We start from the raw sequence: 22,500 nt of genomic DNA on the forward strand, positions 1-22,500 counted from the left end.
ATGACAGAGCAAAATCCCAAAAAGGGAAGGCATCTCTGATCAGTATTAGCAAGAAAGATCCCTCATAAAATCATCAAAGGCCAGCTTCGAAAGAAAAATTGCCCTAGACACTAAAGATAATCACAAGGCCTTCTTTAGTTAGGTCAGAAACATGGGCGGAAACTCCCAGATATGCTCTGAATTGTTGCCTAATGGTACAAAATATACCGAACCTACAGACATAGCCAACATCCTGGCAGACAGATTCAGCGCAGACTTCTCCCCCCCTTCCCCCCAAAGGAGCAAATGCCTATCCCAACTGAATGTAACCTCCCTGACATCACAGATGCACAGATGAAAGCTGCCCTCTCCAAAGCAAAAAACACAGCATCTGTGGGACTGGACAGTGTCCCAGGCTGTGTCTTACATGAGCTCCAAGAAGAACTGAACCCTCACATTAAGTCACTGTTCAAACTTAGCCTTACTACAGGATATGTACTCAAAGAATGGCGTACAGCTACAGTGGTCCCACTCCACAAAGGTAGTGCCACAACAATGGTCCCCGGAAACTATTGCCCCATAAGCCTGACTATTCTGGTCTGTAAAGCTATGGAGCGTATTATCATGGTACTCATAAACAAAGACATTGGGAGCCTCCAGACACTGGACCCTACCCAATTCGGCTTTGTTAAGGGCAGATCTTGCCTCTTAAACCTAGTTGATTTCTTTGAAACAGTTACCAAAGCCATAGATGAGGGCAAGGTAGTCCACACAGCCTACCTGGACCTCTCAAAAGCCTTTGACACAATACCCCACTTGGGCATCATAAATAAGCTTACCAGCTTAAATATCAACCCCTATATCACAAGATGGGTTGCAAACTGGCTCAGAGATTGAACCCACATGGTCAGAATCGCAGGTGCCATGTCCGAATCAAAACCAGTTACAAGTGACGTCCCACAGGGCTCAGTTCTGGGACCTCTCTTGTTCGGTATATACTTCTCTGAGGTTCAGGCTAACACGGGGGGATTATGGCTGACAAAGTTCGCAGATGACTGCAAACTGGGGGCCATAATCAAATCTCCAGCTGACACAAGCATCCTCCAAAAGGGTCTCACAGAGATGGATGCTTGGTGCCAGAGCCATGGCCTCAAGCTAAATGCTAAAAAGTGCATAGTCATCCCCTCTGGGAAAAACAAGGTGCCCACAAATTAACACATAGGTGGTAATCCATTAAGTACGGAAGACGTAATTAGAGATTTGGGGACCAACGTTGATAGTAATCTCTACTTTGATAATCATGTTGCCAAAGTGGTTAGAAAGACCTTCTGTATAGCCCACCTTATCACAAAAGGGTTCGCATCTAGATCAAGAGAGGTCATTGTGCCCCTCTACTCGTCACTCATCAGGTCCATAATTGAATACAATGCCCCTTTGGGATGTACCTTACCCGACACCTGCAGCAACTGGAGAGACCCCAAAAGTACCTCACCAAGGGGATCATGGGCTACAAACAGATGTCCTATGCAGCTCGACTAAAGAAACTCCAGCTCTACTCATTTGCTTACTGCCTACTCAGAGGCGATCTATGCCTGACGTACAAAGCCATGTCAAACCCAGAATTAATGGACATGCTCCACCTCAAAAATCCAAGTCCCTTAGAGCTACACGTTCCAGGGACCTAAACCTCTGCACAAAAATAAATAGGACATGCTGGAGGGACAGATTCATTTCCCAGAGGCTCCCCTCACTCTGGAATAGAATCCCAATTCATGTTAGACATAACCCCTCACTGACCCTCTTCAAGCAAAATCTGGACGCATGGATGGGAAATCGCAAATTCACCCCTGGGATCTCTTCTGTGTCCCTGCTAGACAGAGGCACAGTAAACTAATCTTAAAAGGGTACCTTCTGTGACCTACTTTACAGAGGCACAATAGGCTAATCTAATAGGGAGGCGGAAGCCAAATACACTCTGGCTAGGCTTATAAATGCCCTAGGGCAGATAGCCTAGTATCTACCTATGAACCTATGAACCTATACAGCATGTGAGTGGGATGCTCAGGTCATGGTTCCGGTGTCTGGATACATCCGGTGGAGCCTTGCAGTATTCACCAGCTACATGTACCCAAATTGTTATGGTATGTGCTATGCTACACAATATGATTCTGCGGAAACAGCTGCAGCAGAAACAGCATGGGGCAGGGCCACACAGTCCCCCTCCAATGTCAAGGCCTGCACAGGCACAGAGTGACCTGGAGGAGGAACAACCTGAGCCTGCCCCAATAGGCAGAAGGAGGTGTGCCCAGTATGCCCTGGCCTTGGCAAAGAAGCAACGCATAGCATATGCACTGACACAGTAGGGACCCAGGGAATGACACCTCTCTCTGACTCGCACATACAGTAAAAGGGATGCCAAACATGACACTACCTGTGCTCAACCATGTATAGGCAGTGTACAATGTGCATCCGACATAGGCAGCCCACAAGCACCATCCGCAAGCCTGGCACACCCACAGGGTAAGTCAATCAACCTACCAATTACCATATGGAGTAAAATGTGTTGTTACCTGTAGCTATAGTATGGATGTGAGCATTCAAGGGAATTGAGTGGCTGGATCTTATGGCAGCAGACAGTAGACACCCATAGTGGCACCATGACATCTGTAACACATACTGGAGTCACCATAGTAGCCAGTACTACAAGGGTGACAAAACCCACTGCAGGAAATGTGCTGAGCGACATGTGTGTCCATATGACCTACACATGCCAGTTAGGATGGTTCGCATATCCAACAACAGTGTCAGCCAGCAGGACAGGTGTAGACAAACCCAAACAGAGCCTGTGCCATGGACCCAGAATGATGGCTATGGTTAACCTCCCCATAGGCCTACACAGACAGACCACAGCAGGGCAGGCAGTGGGATGTTAGTTCTGAAGGGTAGGAAGTCAGGCAATAATATGTAGGGCAACCAAAGCCATGATCTGTAGTACACTGGTATGCCTCTAGCCAGCACGATAGGTAAGACCACAGACTGAAAAGGAGTACCCGACATACCAGTACAGTCCCAACAAATGTGTACAAGTGTCAGCTGTGCCCCCCATCCTACGTAGACATATAGTAACAGTCAGGTGTGCCCCCCAATCCTGTGTAGAGATGTAGAAACAGTCAGGTGTGTCCCCCCCGCTATGCAGAAATGCAGTAATGGTCAATGCCAAATGATTGATGGATACCCTGCAGAGACAGCATGCTACCTGTTGGTGTACAACACAAAGGTCAGCACTGCAGTACAAACTACCTGGACTTGACCCACACATGCAGTACAGATGGCCATACTGGACATGGTCATACACTTAGAGAAATGAAGGCAATGTAAGGCAACAACATACTGAAAGGTCATACTGGGCATGCTCACACACACAAACATATGTAGGCCATGTCTGCAAAAACCAGTGGACCAGACATATCTGGCAGTTGCAGTGGTTAGTGGAGACACCTGTCAGTATGCACCACTGATGCCTTGCACACACAGTGGATAGGAATACAGACATATATGTAAGGACAACACACTATAATAAGCCAAAGGTAGACAGATATAGATGTGTGGAAGAGGGTGACTGTGACAAGGAGCCATCCAGGCCTGTCCCACCCAGCACATAGTTAAAGGGCCCCAAACACATGAGGTGCTGATGTCACTCACTGCAGATACTAGCCACCAGTATCTGTCAGCATTATAGACCATGTGGCGCATGTGCCACCTGTGCAACATGACTGTACAAGGAAGTAGTCATCTAGCAACTGTATAAATGTACCTGTGAAATATGACCCTGTGCGTGTTGTCATGTAGCATGTCAACCCCTACATGAATTTGTAATGGCCCATGCACATGCTTTGTCCTCCCCGTAGTCCTACTATGAGAAGCCCACTGAGGTCATCCAATGTGAAATACACCTTTGGGAAAATTGTGGCCTAGTAATCTCTGTGGCGTGTCCCATAAATGCATACTGCTGTAGTGTGATAAGCTAGTTAGGTAGGACTTCAAATCTCAGACTTGGCAACTGTGTGTGCGTGTCTGTCTGTGTAAAGAGCAATGCTTTTTAGGCTAGCCACACTCCTCACAATCCAAATGCTCAACCTTTGCAAGGCAGCTGATGTCATCCACCTAGTAATACACCTCTGGGAAGCTGTAGCCTATTAATCTCCATAGAGCATCCCATAACTGTGTACCACTGTAGTGTGATAAGCTAGTGAGGTAGGGGTTCTATCCCCAGACATGGCAACTGTGTGTGTGTTTGTGTAGAGAGCAATGCTTTTTAGGCTAGCCACACTCCACACAATCCAAATGCTCAACCTTTGCAAGGCAGCTGATGTCATCCACCTAGTAATACACCTCTGGGAAGCTATAACTCAGTAATCCCCGTAGCACATCCTGTAACTGCGTACCGCTGTAGTATGATAAATTAGCTAGGTTGGAGTTCTATTCCCAGCTATGGCAAGCATGTGTCTGTCTGTTGGTGTAGAGAGCAATGCTTTTTTAGGCTAGCCACACTCCCCACAATCAAAATGCTCAACCTTTGCAAGGCAGCTGATGTCATCCACCTAATAATACACCTCTGGGAAGCGGTAGCTCAGTAATCTCTGTAGTGAATCCTGTAACTGCATCCCACTGTACTGTGATAAACTACATAGGTAGGTGTTCTATTCCCTGACATAGCAAATGTGTTTGTGTGTGTTCCTTTGTCAGTATAGGGAGTAATGCTTTTAAGTCCATTCACAGACACGACAACCTCCAGTTGTTCACTTTGACAAGTGTGCCGATGTCATCAACTGTGAAATACACCTTTGGGGAAGTGCTAAACCACTAATCTCTGTGGCACGTGCCATAACTGTGTAGTGTGACAAACCACTTAAGTAGGAGTTCTAACACCAGCCTTGGCAGCTGTGTGCATCTGTCTGTGTAGAAAGCAATGCTTTTTATGGTAGGCTCACCCCCTACAATTTAAATGCTCTATCTTAGTAAGGCTGCTGATATCATCCACCCCGAAATACACCTCTGGGAAGGTTGTAGCCCTGTAATCTCCATAGTGCATGCCATAACTGCATACTGCTGTCGTGTGATTCAGAAGTCTGATAGGGTTCTATACACACTCATGGCAGTTATGAATGTTTTGTGTGAGTTCCACTGTCTGTGTAGGGAGCAATGCATTTTAAGCTAGTCACACTCAGTACATGTCAAATGCCCTACTCTGGCAACCCTGCTGATGTCAGCCAATGTGATATACACCTTTGGGGAAGGCATACTGCAGTAATCACCGTGGAGTGTACTATAACTGCATAGTGCTGTACTGTAATAAACTAGTTAGGTAGGGGTTCTACTCCCGGACATGATAGGTGTGTGTGTGTGTGTGTGTGTGTGTGTGTGTGTGTTTGTCTACATGTGTGGATGGGTTTGTACCTTGTAACCTGTGGGGAGGAGGGTGTGCGTGTGTGACACCTGGGCCCCATGTGCAGCAGGTTTTGCAATTTTCTTATATGGTGGCCCTAGTACATATCACAATGTCCACTGTACAGGGAAAGCAGCTGTGAAATAGCTGAGAGGCTGGGGTGCATATCCCTACCCATACATGTCACATCAAGGCCAGGCAATCACAGCAACTCCAGTATTACCCACAGCACACTCTCAACCCATGTCTCATACACACACACATGGTGAGGCAACAACCAAGATGTGTGTAGTACACTACATATTGGTGACTGATAGTAACTATGGTGTGAATGCAGTGGCCTACAGAGGCCATGACACCCTGTTCATCAGTGTGATAGGCACATAACTGCAGACAGTGCGCCTTCAGTATGTTTCCCACCAGATGCCTGCAACAACTGTGGTTCCATCAAATGTGATCCTCAAAGGACATACCATGCCTTACACACGTTCCCTGTATGGACAGATGCCACTGACACCAGGGAATACCTGTAGCATGCTATCAATGTAGGTGCAGGGTCAACCAGCTGTCCATTACCTGGCCCCACCACATGAGGGTGGGACTGTCACATCTGATGATAACATTCTCTGTACACAACATGGGCCAGGCAAACCAGGTAGACTTCCACATGCCACTGTATATGAATATGGGACGTGTGCACATCCCAAACATTGTCCATGTCATGGCGTATAGAACACATACATGCCAAGCATTGCACAGCACTGGCCACACACAATAGTAACCCAGGAGACTAGATGCTGAATATTATACCTACCTGTGTGGTCCATTCTGGATACTACACCCCTTAGCCATAATGCAGACCATTCTCATGTGGCCTGATGCCAAGGTATACCCCTCACCTAGCCTTGTACAGCTGTCTGGCACTGTCAACCACTACACACCCATGAAGCAATGCACACATGCATGCCGGTACTAGCACCCTGTGTCTGTGTGTGTGGTGTATGATGTTTCTGACCACATTCACACCCTGTACCATCCCCCATTGGCATACTGAAGCATGCTCTCTAATGTCAGACACTGTCACATACCCTTTGACCATAGAAGCCCAGGATAACCCCTGTGGGGCAGTTGATACCTATGCATTACTGTATTGTGGCAAGGTAACTGGTTAGGAAGTGTATTCATTACCCTGCCAAGTGTGGCAATGTGTATGAGTCCCTTACAGTGTGTGGCTTTGTTGACGCTGACACCTGTTCATGTGGACAGGCTCGTGTGCTACACCTACTGTATTGCAACAGTGTTGCAGATGTCACTCACCAGCACATATACATATGGACAGCTCACCAACATGTAAGCTATGTGGCGCATAACTGCATACACATGTGATAGCTATGCATAGTCAGTCAGGTGTTTGAAACCACGTACTGGTAGGTGTGTGACACAAACATGCTTAAGTTTTACTCACCTACACCTTCACTGACATACTTTGTCTCTGTCTGTCCCACCCACACCCTCTCTGGTGGATGTGGGATGTACACCTGCTTTGCTAGGCAGCAGCTTGTGTTTTGTAAGTGATGGTCATGATCAGCTGATGGCCTCTACACCAGTTGCAGTCCTTCTCTAGCTGAGTGTATGTGGAACAGCTGTGGTAACATTCCCATAGCCAATTGCATGGTAACATCCTCCAATATGTAGGAATATAATTTTGGTGTTGGCCCTTTACATCCGCTGTGGGCAGGTACTAGATCTGTCGTTTGCTGAAATGCATCTCAGATGGATTGGGGATTTACTTCTAACAACTTACACTGTGGAAACAGGGCAGCACACAGGAGGCGGATGTGCCTGGCCTGACTACAGACTGTAAGTGCTGCTATACTGCATGTAGAGTAATGCTGGTTTAACAGTGTGTGTGTGGATATGGCTGTCCTACATGTTCTAATACCTATCGTGTTAGTACTGTGTTTATGAGGAATCCACATCTGCAGGGTTGTCTGTAGACTGGGCAGTGTGTTGTGCCATTGGTGTCATGTGTTACAAACAGAGCACATACCTGTGAACTGCAGAAGGTAGTGTGAGGGTTACAGTCTGTAGATGGTGAAAGCCTGACAGTTACTGACTTCATGTCCCTCATAGGACACATGTTTCAACAAACCCTGTTACGACAGTATATGTATGAGGTTATCACAGCAACATGTCAATATTGGCCCTGTGTATGTGCTTCCAGCCACAACTCTGTCAACCTTTGTAGATATGTCGTGCATTAAGAGGTGCATGTGTGCTGTACACCATCATTAGTGTCATCATATCTGATAGCAATACCAGGGAGATATCAGACTGCTACACATGTTATGCACAGTACGGGTGATATTTGAAGACATTACCAGGACATTCCATGGTCGTTTGTACAGTACTGAGGTCTGTGTAACTATGGTGACTGTCGACAGTGTGTGTATTGTGAACATGTTCTTTAGCCTGTGTACAGACTGTGTTAGATGTCATTGTTATAGGTCCCTTCCTATCTGATGTTACATACTGCTCCACTGTATGTTACCATTTTGATTTACATGTTTGTAGGGCCATGCACACACACATGTCCCATACAACAGACAGACAGCAGACCACACCGTGTAGCATCCAGTATATGTAGGGTTAGTCTGTGAGTGGCACATACGAGGATGTTGTTGAACAGATAGTCCATATACTGTACTTTTATGCTAGCTTACCATATGTGTCTGTGGCTGTGTTCACATTGGATATGGTTATGCACTTTCACAGAGGTGTATCTTACCCTGTGGTGTGACATGCCTGCAGAGCCTGCTATATATGCAGGTACATGTGCATTCACCCATAGAAGATGTTGGCCAGTGTTGAGCCAGTCTGCCTGTAGCCTGCACAGTGCATGGTTACACGTCTAGCAGCTTAGTGTACATATCCAGTGAGATGTCATGTGGAGATACTTGCCGGATATACTGCTGCCGGGTCTCCCTTAACAGTCATGTATGTCAGACAGAGCAGTGGGATGCTGTACAGATGTATGTCACTATCTAATGGGTAGTATGTGGCCATGGCACCCCTGTACCAGTGGTATTATGTGTCAGGGCAGACAGGGGTGTGTGAATGCATAACCTATGGTGGCATATGTATACCAGTCGTTATGTGTTATACCCATCCACATGGCTGCTAACCTCCATATTGTCATGCATGGTACACATGTTTAGCACTAAGGGGTTCTGTGTATACCTCTGGACTGTAAGGAGTGTTTCAGAATGTCCACATATATTGGCCAATATCTGTGCTGCAGTCCACAGGTGCATTATATGCTAGCAGTGGTACTTTACCAGGATGTCCTTAGGATGTCTGTCAGTAGCCAATGGCACACATGTGGAAAGCAGATGTGACCTCCCACACACACCATGTCTGTGAAGACAATCCCAATTACAGTAGCAATAATCTACTAATATACCTACCATACATACCTGACATCCACTTGCACTACGACATTGGGACTATAGGAGCTGGAGTAGGTCTACACTCCATGTCCAGGACATATGGTGAGGACATCTGTACATATAATCATCCAGATATATATCTATGATTACACATATGCATATCGACATATATAGATGAGTATGTATATGTACGTAGATATACATATACACACCCAAATATATACATATACAGAGCAATATATGTCTACACATATAAATATAGTGATACATATGCACATAAACAGTAGTAGGTATATTGGTATAGATATGTATGCACATATAGTCATAGATATCTAATTATATACCAACATAACTAGGCATATCTGCACACATAGGATGTGCATACATATATATAGCTATATACACATATCTGTATGTACATATACATATACCTATATATACAAATATATATAGATAAATGTATGTATAGATATGTACACATATGTACATAGGAAGAGAAGTATACATGGCCATATATATATGTAGCACTATACAGATGTGTATACAGACATATGTATGTCTATACCTGTGTATGTACATGTAGACACCTATACACCTATATGTATACAACCATATACCTGTTATGAGTAAATGTCATGGTTGCATATACCTCCCACATGTATCCCACCGTATGTATCTGTTATGTGTACATTAGGATAAAACAACATATGTGATGCAACAGTCACATTAATGACAAGGACTACACAGTTTAGGATGCAAAGGCAAGTGTTCAATACCACTCAATTTGGGTAATGACAGCTATATTGGTAACACAACAGCTGTCCCCACAGTGGTCATGGCGTAGTGGTCATGTGTTGTGACTTCAGTGTAAAGGGCCCTTGAGTTCATGACCTGCAAGTGCTGCTCATTTTGTTGCTGGCCAGAAAAAGGTCTGTTGGATACAGAGTGGATAAGGCAGTGTTTGTGCAATGTAGGCCGCACACATCAGTATCACAAAATTGCTAGGTAGGGGTCTAGTCTCAGTGTTGACAAGTAACAGTGTGCATGTATATGGATGGGTTACATCATGTTGTAGGGTATACACACCTCAGCAGGCCACCTGTCCATGTGGCACTGGCAATACCTGGTATAGAAACCTGTGAAATGTGTTTGACTGTGCCTCAGATATGTCACTGCCATGGTGTCAGCACAGTGACATACCCCGTTGTGCATTATGACTGCAGACCATCCTCGTGCTGACACATGTACACCTACAACACACCTGCATATCAGTTTAGAGACCACAACCAAGCAGTGTTACAAACAGCTAGAAGGCATCATTGCTGGATGCCTACACTATCTGCCAATCATGCCTCACACTGTACACCCTACAACATGTTACACTGCAGGACTGTGGTACACTAGTGTACAGTCACCCTGTGCATCAGAACCATATCAGCCTGTCCCTGTATCAATGGTATGGATGACAGGGATGGGGCACAGGTATCATCATATGCACAGGGTGTGGTGTTGGTCTGCCAGAGGCCGAGGGTGGGCCATACATTTGACACTATGTGTGAGGAAGAGGGGTGCATTCTGGGGGCTGGCTGAGGTGATGTGATGTGTATAGGTATGAGGTCTCCTAGGTGTGTTTGCATAGTGTGTGGGTATGCATGCACACAGTTCTGCCTTGTTGCTGCCCTACATAGGTGTTTATGGGCAGCTGCAGATCACACCTGGTAGGGTGTTCAGTTCACTGCCTGTGGCCACGGACACATGGACTGTGCCTGCCAGGGGTTCCACGGGCATGTGCAGGTACAGGCATTGAAGTGTTACTCTCACCTGCTGATGACATATGTCCGCTGATACCACATCCCTCCTGGGACTGGCCAGGATCACATGCAAGTGGCTTACTGTGGTGTGGACAGCACAACCCCCCGCACTGCCGGGGTTGCTACTGCTACTACAGGAGCCTCATGGTGTCCTAGCATGCCCACACTGAGTGCCAGCTGTTGGTGTTGCTGGGCCACATCCACTCAGGCATTGCCGCATCCCCACCACATGTTGAAGCATGGACATACCACAGCTGATGAGGGCCATCAGCTCATCATGCCATCTATCCGCTTGCTCATCAGAAGCACGGATGGCAGCCGCCACTTCATGGAGGTTGTCACCTACAGTAGCAAGTGCAGACCTCTGCAGCCTAAGGCCCTGTCTGGTGTAATGCTCAATACATGCCTGCGCCACCATTACAGCCTGGGACATGCGTCTGCTGGTTGTAGCTATGTTGCCTATACAAGGGGCATGATGTCCAGTGGCCCTACCATGAGCAGCCTGGGACAGCCACCTATGTGGCAGCCTCACGGACATCCAGCTATGCTTGTTGCAACTGGACACAGTAGGCATGGTTACCACACTTTCCCTTGCACTGCTACTGAACGCCAGCTGTCCCTCTGCTATAGCCACTGGTGCTGGGGTGTGTATAGGCACTGTAACTCTGTGCAGGGGTGGGGTGGCTAAAAGGGGGATGTCAAATGTTGGCGAAGTGTTGGCCCCTGACAACCCCACCTGTACCTCACCATTATCATCATTATCATCATTGGTGTCTGTTTGGAAACCTACTTCAGATTGGGTGCAGGAGAAACCCTGACCCCCCTCACCACCTGTGGGGGAAAGCAATAACCGCACTTCAAAACCTCTACAACATTGCTTAACAGTATTCACACACACACACACACACACACACACACACACACACACACACACACACACACACACACACACACACACACACACACACACATCTCCATACTACCTACCTGTCCATGCCTTTACAGACAGCCCCACGTATATATACATGTGTTACCCCATCCTGCATCACACTTGTTAACATACACACATTGCTACCCATTCATTAACATCATAGTCCTCTAAATGCCAACACAAGTGGTCACAACAAAATGCCTGTTGCTACATTACCTGCCTGACCTGTGTGTAGTGGAGTAACATGGCCTCAATGCTGTCATTCGGTATGCACCCTCTCTATGACCGGAATGATGTGCATGGCCCCTATATGTGTGGGCTACTATGTTGTAGCCATAATAGCTGGTGTGTCATGTGTATGTAATGCTCAGTGCATGCATGATATGCTGCTCCGTTGGCCCATTAAATGTCAGCTGTAATATGTGGATACACTCCCTGGTGTTGACTATTACTTCCCCAATGCATCTGTAGAGCTGCATACATGGGCTGTAGGTGACCTTTCCGCTGACAGCAATATTAAGTGTGTACCTGGGGTCTACCTTCCCTCCGGGTGCCTGATCCAAGCTACAGGCCATATTATACTATTTGCTGTCCTGTGAGTACATGACAGGTATTTCTGGTGTGCAATGTGGCACTCCATGTCCATGTACTGCATGGTCCCAAAGGGGGGTACAGCCATATGAACACACCACAATCACACATGTGCATACATGGCCACACACACACAAACACACACATGCGCCCACACATCATACACGCATCTACCTCCGACCATTTTGCCAGAGTGACCATGCAGGCAAACTAACCACCAGGATGCACAGACACATGCACACACACACACACACACACACACACACACACACACACACACACACACACACACACACACACACATACAGGTGAGGATGCACAATGATAATACACACAGTCCTCCAATTACCCATCTGCCAACATGCAGAATGTATGGTACAGAACAGCATGCAGTTCAGCTATACTCACACCCTGCATGTGTATGATGCATGTGCTGTGACTAGGTGATACCCTTTCCCCTAGATACCTCTGCACCCATGTACACATTATTGCTGTGTACCTATTTTGCACCCTGCCATGTACTGTGCCCCACAACTCACAGGTGTCCAACCCATTGTGGAATGTGTAGTACTGTGTCAGTTATGGCAGCTGTACCACTCACAGCCCCTATGTGTTTCAGCAACACATACCTGGGGTGATATGTGGACTGTTGTCATTGGTGAATCCCGGATGCCTGATTTACAGTTGTCAACATCAACAGACCACGTATGGTCACTGCAGAAATGCTTACACTGACAACCATCAGAGCATACCATGGCTATGGGGAGTGTACACACCTTTATTGCTTTTACACACACATCCGTGATCTGGCATGGGACCACAGCACTGCAGATCTTAGCTATACACACACCTGGTATGTAACATATGCCCTGTACATTCACATGCAGTGTCTACAGATTCTGGTAGGTGTGCAGCTGCTGAATGCAGTGCATACACACCATGTGGGAATGTGAAGATGTGTGTGCACACCCTTATCATGACAGTTTATCACACCTCTTGTTCTGTGTACTACAGCAGTAACTGCTCATGGTAGGGGTATACCAGCGTGGGCTTTCCGCAACTGCCAGTGTATGTTCAGCCTACCCTACACATGTCCCCCTATTCTGCATGATTGCAAGGTCCACTCATGTGCACATCCCATGGTGTTCACATAATGTCATCGCTATTGCAGTGTGGGTAGGGTTACGACTGCCACAGGTCCTGGACCTGACCATATGCAGATAGAGCCATTTCTACCATCCTTAGGATCCCTACTGAAGTGCACTGGTGTTTTATACTGAGACTCCCCCCCCCTCAGCATTTATGCAGATGCATGACAGGTAAACCCTACACATATGTGTCAGCTTGCAGTGTATCATACACTGCACACCACATGTTGCAACTTAGACCCAGCTGATAATGTGGACTAGTGTAATGCTGTATGCATAGTGTATCTTAGCAGCAATTGGCATTGCCCTACAGGTATGCACACTGGTGTTGCACTGTATATGGATGTTGTCCAGAACATGTCACTACTGTAGGCCATGTCTACCAACAGTATGTTACACCCTGTGGACACATTCCACAATGACAGGATGTTAGTTGTCATGCAGGTATGTGACATACCCTTTCAATACCACATCATGTTCACCCCTGTGAGACCATGCATTTCACAGCAACGATACATTGACATGTACAGCATGCATTCAGGGTAAGTGTGTTAGATGTGTGCATGGAATATTATATCATCATTACCAGTCTAGTGTGTTGGCATGCATCTAAATAAGACATACTCACCAGCTTCAGGCTGCTGCCTTGCTGTTACCCCAGAGGGACTTACATAAGTGGGTGAGAGATGCAATGTCAGTGCCCACACCTGTGGCACTGCTACAGGCTGGGTGCAGTACTACCATACATCTACTTTAAATTCACACATTACTACCACATCTGGACATCTGTTTATCACTACAATGCAGCAAAACATTGTTTGTATAACATATCAAATATGCATGATCTACATGTACCACTGCAGATATTTACACAACAGTGGTCTACTGATGGCTGTTGTATGGATGACACCCACCTCCACAAAGGGGTCCAGTGGTTGTATGTTGTTCAGGATGGCAGGTTCCACGAAGCTGGCCAGGAGCTCCTCCACACGTGCCGGGGGGATGGATGGCATAACCCCCCCTGTGGCAAGGTGATCCCCTGGACTGCGGCAGCATGCTGACAGGCATTGCAAAGCAGGTCACTGCAATGATGTCAGACCTGCTCATAACTGCAGTTATGCAGGCTGACATCATTGACCCTGTAGTTGAAATCATTCCACAGGGCATTCCGCTCCTGATGTTCCTGTGCTGTCCTGCCAAACAGGACCTGGTAGTGCAGTACCAGGTGGTTTATTATCATGTCGTTCTCCTCTGTGGAATATGCTGGGAGCTGGATGTGTGCCATCGTGCCTGAAATACAAGAGGATGAGAACAGGCCTGAGCGACTCATATGGCAAGGTTACCACAGTTCATAATACACATCCCTGTCACCCCACCACCACCATATTAGCTTCAACAGACTATACACACAACTCATTAGGTATGGCTACAGCTTAACTACCATTTGGACAAATTGTGTAGTGTACCACACCTTCTGCTATGTGATTGTAGCCATGTCCCCTGTGTGGACACTAACATTGCGGGCCTCTTACACTTGCATGCCATTGTCAGGGCCACTATGGTTACACATATGCCAGTGGTATGGCTGCTCTGAGATTGCTGCACATCTGACAGTCTGTGCTATAGGGGGGTTCTATGCATGCTGTTAGACATGTACCGGAATTGTGTAGACTATTACTACCAACATATGTACTATGACAGTGACACAATAACATGTATATGTTCCATTGGCCAGATGATCCACTTGTCCACACCCATCTGACCAGAATACCTGGCCACATCACATGTGTGTGCCAATCTGGGACCTCCTCATGTACTGTTACAGTCATACCATCAGGTGGAACCACCCAGGGGATGTTGGCCCACCCCCCTCAGGCACACACCAACATGTCCCTGTCCTCTGAGCTCAGGTCTAGGGTGCATTCCATACCAGGTTCCACAGACACATGAGGGATGTGCTACATCTGGTTGAGGCACCCAATACACATTCACACGGCCAACATGCTCCTCCTGCTCAGCCACCAAACCTGGTACCTTCAGGACATGGACTGCTGTTGTGAGTGAGAGTTGGTGGGAGCCTTGTTCCCATTGTGGGCATATTGGGGACCATGGGTCATCCACATCACAGACCACACACACACCATCCATGGTGTTTACCTACCACATGTGTCACATACCACCCCTGTAGATTGTCCTCTATATCTACCACTCCTGACCACCTCCATGTGTGTATCTGCCATGCTCCCCCATATTCCCATTAAATACTTCACAGGTGGGGGCATTGTGGTGCTAGGATGGGACTAACATGTGACATACCCATCCATGGTGCACACACTGCCAGCTGTAGATATCTGTCTGTATTGCTATGTGTGCTGCTGCCTCATACATAGCACACATCATTGTGGTAGTGATATAGGGGACATGTCTTACCATACATATCTGTTTGTGTGTTTGTGCAGATGTTGACATTTGCATATGGGTATTTATCTATATGTGTGTAGATATATGTTGCTTCATATATATGTGCACATATATATGTCTTCACATGGGTATATGTATATTCCTGGATATACATGCTGATATACATATATATCTTTAAATATTATATATGTGACATATGTACACATATGCATACCTGTATGTGGGGTACATTCAGACATCAGCTCCACAATCTCACAACACCTTCCTGCACAGATGCACTGTTCTGCCTTGCTACAACACAGACAGGTGTCACATATGAACATGGCCTGACAATAGGGGGGTATATGTAGGAGCCAATAGCAGGTAACCCTATTACACACCTATGGCATTTTGGCATGCTACATTATAGATTCACCTGAGTATCCTGCCAGTGGTGGGCCGTGGCTCCCACATGTCCATCATAATGGCATTACTTCCACCACCAGCTATTGGCCACATAATATACATACTTACCATTACACAACACACACTATGATGGCTTACATCTTGTCTGTCAGTTCTGACCTGCACAGTTAACGTCTATGGCCCACTACACACAGGGACAGACACTATTGTCCATAGCAGTTGTTCAGTTGAATATCATCACAACAACACCTGATGGCACATATAAATCATTCCACATCATCTATCCCATTATGATGGACCAGGTACTACATTCTACTACATGTATATACACCTCACATACCTGTTGTGGGAATGATGTCTTGTTGAATGACAGCTGGCTAAATGCCTGTGACGTCAGCTTTTTATGTGAAGTGCTTTGTCGTTTGTTTGTTTTTTCTCTTTCTCTCTCTCTCTCTCTCTCTCTCTCTCTCCAGTAAATGGATTGAGCTGCTTTGAATAGATTGCAGCCCGGCTTTAGCAGGTGATCCACATGATCAGGTGATGGCCTCTGCACCAGTCAGTGTCCTCCACTTGCTAACTGCATGCAGCTTGCTGTGTAGTACTTCCAATTACCACTGTCATGGCAACCACCTACTATAAATCCCCTCATCATGTGGGCATGGTCCCTTTACCTTTCCTGTGTGATGGACATCCTTCCTGTGTGGGCATCAGTGTTACAGACAGCAGGTAGCAATACCACTTACAGGAGAACTGGCACACTCAGGTCAGCTACATATTTGTAGGAGGTTCCAGAACTACAGGCAGAGTGTGAGTAGAGTTGTGTTATGCTTTGTATAGTACTGGTGTTACAGGATGTGTGTACATACTAGTTTACCTTGGAATGCAGTCTGTCTGCATAGCTCTCAACTGTGGGCCTATCCTCTTGGTGGCCAGAGGTGTGCCTATCATGTTTTGTCTGTCCACCACACAGGTGCTGTGTCAGATATTTCACTGGCAGTGTGTGTGTGTGTGTGTGTGTGTGTGTGTGTGTGTGTGTGTGTTGAGTGCTATCAGTACATGGCTACATCCATTTATGTTTCTAACCTCAATTCCCTAACTAAGGGTATGTTGCAGACTATCCTGTAACACCAGTGACTTGATTTGTGTATGGCAACAGTTTTCCACATATGGGCCTGTGTTCCAGCCTCTGTCCTCCACCTACATACCAAGCTTTGCACATATGACATGCTGTCAGGGGTTGTTCTGTAGTGGGCTTTCAGTATATCACACTGCCATTCCTGCCATCAGTCCACTGCTGTTGTATCCCCTACACATATGATGGGGCTGAGGCCATATATGTGTGGGCTTCACTTACATAATACATGTGTGCCCTTATGCAATCCAGAGGCCAGTGTATGTAACAGGGGTATATGGCCCTGTATTATTGAGTCTGGGGGGAGGGTTGCACCATAAACAACCTAGGCTGTTACAAAATGTGTGGGTATCAGGGGTGAGCTGGCCTAAGGTATCTGGATGTACAGTACCATACACTTCACCTATATTTACATTACTGAAATAAATTGGGTTAATGCAGGCCTACTGCCTCTGGCCATACAGACTGTTCTGTTTGCCAGTGTGCTTGTGATGGTGTCAGTTATGCCTTCTTATGTAACAGTTACATCCCATTTGGTCAACTGAAGTCTTTACCACCTAGTGATTTTGTATAGAGTGTAGATAGAGGCTGATGAACTATACACCTGCATTACTTACTGTTGATAGTTTGGTATCCTGTGGCCCAGTCTGTCTTTACTATTGTACAATTTGAAGGGCTTGGCCTGGACCGCAACAGGTGTGAACCTTTCCAGACTACTGTATTACTATAACTGTTTCACAATTGCATTACTCTGTCATTTGTATGGGTGGCCCATACAGTGTCCAATTGTTAAGGTGTTAACTGTAGGCATAGTGGCTGTTCCATATTGTGTGCACCTTCTACATATGTATCTTACTGTACATATCTCTGCGTGTGTCTGTGTAGTTACATGTATATCTATGTCTATATGATCCTATGAACCTATGTATATAGCTATATCTATATACATCTGTATATCTGTATCTGCATATATGTGTCTGTGTATATGTACCCTGGGGATGTTAATAGCTTCCATAGTTTACATTTCCTATGGGAGCCACACTGTACTGCATGATATGTTACTAATACCAGCCTGACATCATACAGGTGGGTTGTAGTACTGTTTACATGTTGTGCACATGTCATGTCAGGTCCTGCTTATGTGATCTGTAACACTTTAGTGTATTGCAGGGCAGACGTGTTTGGCTGTGGTGGTGGGGTATGCCTATTCATACATGATGTATATTTTTGGGACGTCCCATCCCCATTAACGGTGCATGTGGACATATTTATATTTTTCAATCTACCACCACTATCTACAGATGTGTGGCCACATATATATATATATATATATATATATATATATATATATATATATATATATATATATATATATATATATATATATATGTGTGTGTGTGTGTGTGTGTGTGTGTGTGTGTGTATATTTATTTATTTATTTTACATTTGTTGACCTGGCTAGTCTAACTGGATATATGTCTATTTTCAGTAGAGGCCCGGGGAGAAAAGCTCCAAGACAAATACAGAGAAATAATGTTTAAGGTTACAATAAAGTTAACATTGAAGAATACTAAAATACATTTTACAACACAATGGTTAAAACTATTTACAAAATATAGAACACGATATTCACATGAAGTCTATCATAGCAGTTTCTGGTTAACAGTTCTGCTTACATATGCAATAAAGAACATAAACTCAATTAGGGAGAGTAGAGGGAATAGCAGAGGCGATAGGTTAGTCAGGGATGCTGCAAGGGCATAACCAGTTTGTTCTGAGGAGTATTTTCAGTTTTTGTTTGAAGAAGGGTAGGGAAGGAAGAGAAGTCAGTTCAGTAAGTAGAAGGTTCCAGTTTTTTTCCAGTAGTGTTTGAGAACAGAGAATCACCTGCCATGTTGTTCAACTTACTTATGCTAACAGTTTATTTGATGATCAAAAGTTAGTAAGATTTTTATAGGGGGTTATGAGGTTTGAGAGTATTGGAGTATTGTTAGGGTGGTTGAGGATCTTATGTGCAATGGTAAGTTGTCCAAACTGAAGCTGATTTTGTAGTTCAAGCCATCCTAGTTGTTTTAGATTCTCACAGTGATGGGTTCTGAAGGGATTACCTGTGGCAAATCTGGCAATGTTGTTATAGGAGGTAGCTAGTTTGAGAAGATTATTTTTTGACAGATTAGTATAGATTGGTGAGGCATAAAGGAGTGTTGAGATTAGATGTGAGTGGGCAATAGTAGATCTTGCTATAGGAGTGAGGAAGGATTTCACTCTATACAGGGAGCCCATTTTTCTGTTAACTGTTTTTATAGTGTTATTAATATTGGAGTCAAAGTTAAGGTTGTTGTCTATAGTCATTCCTTGGCTTGGTGGTAGTGTCAGGGGATATGAGGGTACCATTATTAGAAGTAACAGAGAAATCTATAGGTGTAGACTTACGGGTAGGGGTAAAGAGCAGGAGCTTAGTTTATTTTAGGATTCAGGAGGAGGAAGCGTTTTAAAAACCATGACTCCACTATGTTAAACATTTTCTGAGTTAGGGATTGTAGTTCAGATGAAGATTTAGCTGTGCAGATTATTGTTGAATCATCTGCATATTGTATACAGGTTGCATGAGGAGTAGCTTTGCAGAGATCATTAACAAAAATAGAGAATAATAGAGGACCTAGAATGAAGGTCTGGGGGACACCTAGTGTAACTGGAAGGTGGGATGAAAGATTATTTTCCCACATAACAGCTTGCGGCCTGACGCTCAGGTAAGTGCTGAACCATTATACAGCTAGAGTGTCAAGAGAAAGTGATTTGAGAATATTTATAAGCAATGTGTGGTTTTCCATATCGAAAGCTTTTGAAAGATCAATAAATAGAGCTGAAGAGAGAGCATTGTTATTGCAATTTCTGTTAATGGTGTCAGTGAAGGATAAGAGGGCTGTAATTGTACTGTGGTATGGTCTAAAGCCATGTTGGCTTTGTGCTAGTAAGTTGTGTTGAAGTAAGTGGACTAGAAGCTGATGATGAATGCATTTTTCCATTATTTTTGCTAAGGGGATAGTAGGGCTATAGGTTGATAGTTAAAATATTCATTGGAGTCACCTCCTTTATGTAGGGGGATAATGTGTGAGATTTTCCAGATGATTGGGATGGTTCCCTCATTAATGGTTCTGTTTATTAGGATGGATATAGGATAATCTACTGCTTTAGCTGCTTTTTGCAGATATTGAGCTGGAATCTGGTCAGCAGGAGTACAAGGCTTAAGTTTTAGAATAAGTTTGTAGATGTATATATTTCTATTGATATATATATATATATATATATATATATATATATATATATATATATAGATATAGATATAGATATCTACATCTATTGATATGTTGCATGTGTTTAGATGTTACTACATTTACTCACACAAATACATTTACATGTTGGAATACATTCTCTGTACTGTTGAATGACTGGGCTGGTTGATATGTTTTGCATACATCAGGGTTATGTATATCTAAAATGGCTTAGTGGTAAAACACTTTGCCTGTGGTAAGTGGGGTTCTGTGCTCGAGCCTAGCAGAGGCCATTTATGTTGTTGCCGGGCAGAACATGGGCCGTTGGATACAGAGTAGTTAAGGCACATTTAGTCAGTTGTTAGTGGGTTTGCGCAGAGGTAAGCACTGCTAACCTGCAGTTACAACTGCTTACATGGTGTTAGCTTCAGATTTGCTTAACCCAGTGTAGGCATTACTTACCGCTGCACAAATGGGCTTTAGCCCAGTTACTAATGCTTACATATGCTTACTATTGCTTATTTGTGCCTAAACCTGCTTACTAGTGCTTTATTCAGTCTGACACTGATACTTCACATGTGCATTTCCTGTGGTACTCCAGTATATATATATATATATATATATATATATATATATATATATATATATATATATATATATATATATATATATATATATATTATATGTTATTTAGTGGGTTTCTCAACAAAACTATTGCTTAAAACGTGCTTTGCCATGTAAAATGGACTGTGCTACAATGGGACTCGAACCGGGAATACCTCTTCATTAGGCAGATGCTCTGCCCACTACACTATTGCTGTGCTGCTTCATTTGCATATTTATTCCATAATGTCATACCCATGGTTCCTTCCCCCACCCCCGAGTTCCACTTACGCAGCAACCATCCATTCTCCAGTTGCTAGCTCAGCCATACCACACCTCCACACATTGCCCTCTCTGCATGTCTCAGTACTCATCCAGTATACTGTCTCGACCCAAGCTTCTTCAGGCTTTTCATCCATTTAGTCCACATACATATGAGCCTTCCTTGTTCGTCTTCCGATACAGGTGTAAACATCTATGCAACTCACAATTTTTGGTTCGTCCCGCCAGGAACAGACCTGTTTTTGTGTCAAGATTAGACTTAGCTGGTCTACACTGTTTCTCCCACTGGTAGCATCCTGCCAGGGGTTTGAGAAGCAGCAGTTGCTCACACATCTGGCCAGCCTCATTTCCCGGTTCCGCGGAACCGATGTCCCAGGTTTGACATTCTGTGCATGAAGCACGCGCACACAACCCCTCGACATGCACCATTTTTTATTATTCTCTTATATATTATGCAAGACTACTGTTCTCACAGTATGATTGGACATGCACTGTTTTTATGATACACATAGTCTGCTCGAAAAACTGTATTTCAGCAATGTACAAATTGTTGCTCGTATTATTCTACATAATTACATACATTTCCTATACTGTTGAACGACTGTGCTGGATGATATGTTTGTGATAGCAGCTGTATGTGTATCTGCCATGGCTTAGCGGTAACTAACTTTGAATATATTGTGCAGGGTCCGAAGGTCCCAACCTGGGAGTGCGATTATTTTGTTGCTGGGCAGGATGAGAGCTGTTGGCTACAGAGTGACTAAGGCACTTTCAAACAATTGTAAGTGGGTTTGTGCTGGTTTGCATGAGGGTAAGCAATGCTAACCTCCGGTTACGTCTTCTTACACTGAGTTAGCTTCACATTGCTTAACCAGTGTAGGCAATGCTTACCGCCATGCAAACAGGCATAAACCTGCTTACTGCTGCTTAAAAGTGCTTACTCCTGCTTACCCACATGCTACTTTATTTGTTTATTTTACATTTGTTGACCGGGAAAATCCGACTGGATGCTTGACCATTTTCAGTGGAG

This window comes from Protopterus annectens, chromosome 4.part0 (assembly GCF_019279795.1).
Source record: "Protopterus annectens isolate FY-2018-M chromosome 4.part0, PAN1.0, whole genome shotgun sequence".
NCBI lineage: Eukaryota > Metazoa > Chordata > Ceratodontiformes > Protopteridae > Protopterus > Protopterus annectens.